The sequence below is a fragment of the Halyomorpha halys genome, unplaced genomic scaffold (genome assembly GCF_000696795.3).
Source record: "Halyomorpha halys isolate HHAL.00 unplaced genomic scaffold, Hhal_1.1 Scaffold353.1, whole genome shotgun sequence".
Classification (NCBI taxonomy): Eukaryota; Metazoa; Arthropoda; class Insecta; order Hemiptera; family Pentatomidae; genus Halyomorpha; species Halyomorpha halys.
This window is the reverse complement of record NW_027105574.1, coordinates 630747-632919: the sequence shown is the minus strand read 5'-3', so window position 1 is coordinate 632919 and position 2173 is coordinate 630747.

Below are 2173 nucleotides of genomic sequence, written 5' to 3'. Positions count from 1 at the left end.
AAGGGACTTCTGGGCTTTTGGGTATAAGAAATGCAGTAGGGGTGCACCGTGTAGAAGTGAGGAGTATTACAGTAGTTTGGGTTTGATTGATGGCCGTAGAGAGTAGAGTGTCTAAGTTGGTTTGAAGTTGACTTTACTACGTGTATTCTGTATATGCAGTGAAAGAGAGGTGTGACTCTGGTTTCATGCCGAGGTAAGTGAGATGTCTCTTGTTCTGTATTGTTTAGTCGTTTACTTTTTGGTTCTATGTGTTTTCCTTTCTTATATGAGAAAGTAATGGAGTTAGACTTTAGTATATTGATATTTATGTTAATGTATCTGAGTTTGTCCGTGATAAGTTGGGCCTTGTCCATGGCTGTTCTTGCATTCATGCTAACTGAATATATATCTATAAGAAGTGATGACTAGCGAAAATTCCCAGAGTATTATACCAACTAGGAATGCAAAGGCGAGAAGCACAGCCTCAATGAAATGAAAAAGACGACTCCCCAGGCCGGATTTTAAATCGGCGCCACCCACAGTTCATAGGTTGCAAAGACCTGCGCCTCAACCACCTAAGGTACGAACGGCCCTTTCTAAAACCAACCGAAACAAATTAGAGCGTCTTCTCTTTCTTTTTTCAGGAAAGGTTTCTCTAGTGATCTTCTATCGCAACCTGTCGAAACGTCCAAAGCAGCTAATTCTTCTGGACTTGATAAATCGAAAAATATCTTCATGCACATTTAAATCGCTTGCTTCTTTATTATTCTTTATGTACCAGGTGCCTTTTTCATAGATTAGACTCGTTAATCTTGAGTCCAAATATTATTAATAAATAGTAATTAATTTCCTGAACCAGATTAGTGAATACTTTTCCTAACATTTTTTTCACTCTATGCCAAAATGACAATGTCTGCATAGCCAAAGTACCAACTGGATCAATGCATCGAATAGCTTTATTGAACAAAACGGATTGATTATTTCTTCCCCCACCATTCTGTTTAAACTAGTTCACTATTTAAAAAAATCTTTAAAATAAATAACATCATCTTGCGGAAATGAACAAATTAGAAATAGATTTCATTCAACTCCTAATCAGCCATTTTCTTTAAAGGTTTACAGTGAGGCCGTTATCCTAAACTCGCTGTAGGGCTTCCTCCATAAGTGTTTTTCTGCTCATTTTTATCTCTGGTGCCGATGAAAATTTAGTCCAGGAACCACCAGGTGAAGTAGAGATCTCAAAACGCACGATCCAGAACTGTTGGAAGGTCTCCATCCAAAACACACACAGAGGAATGCGAAAAGGATGTAATCACCGCCGTATTCGGGATGCTTTATTCTGCCATCGGGATCTGATAATATACACAGGTGAGGTCCAGCGTCATGAAGAACTTTTCGTGCATTTTATTGTTGATGTTCGTCTACTTAAGGACCACATACCTGTCGAGGACCGCCCTTGGGCTCAGGAGCTTTTAATCGTCGCAGAGTCGTACACCTACATTCTTCTTCTCCACTATGTGGGATAAGTTGGCCAATGACCTATCAAACGGCCTGCAGATTCCCTCTTCTATCATCTCTTCGAACTTCCGCTTGGCGACGTTGTACCTATCCAGTTACAGACGGTGGGCTTTAACTTTGACACCGGGTTTTGTGTCTCTATATGGTGGACAACGCAGCGCTTCGGCTACTTGGAAAAGTAGTGAATATTAAATTTAAAAAAATCGTTTTTCACTCTCTCACTATGTCTGATCGCACTTTTAAAATTCGTACTCGATCTATTATTGATCGTTTGTTTCAATTCAATAACTTATTTAGTCTGTTATCACATAAGAATTCCCTTAAAACGTCTGTAGTAAATAATAGGCTATATAAAAGGAAAATGGCTATATGGCTCGGGTAGGAAGAGATGGTAGCTGGGTAGCCCCTTGGATTGTTCCTGACCGCCAGCTAGACCCTCAATTGCTTGCTTCAGTTCTGCAGAGGCAGTTTTTGTGGTGAAATTGCGTTGTGGTCTATCACCATTTCACTCCCTCACTTAAAAAAATAGAATAGTTTTAAAGTAATTCTTACGCTAAACTCTTATTTTTTGATGGAAAATGCTTAAGGTGTTTGGATTTCATGCTCTTTTTCATGTTAGAATGAATTACAGTAAAAAAAATAAATAAAAATCTTGAAAATCTGAGAGTGGGAAACT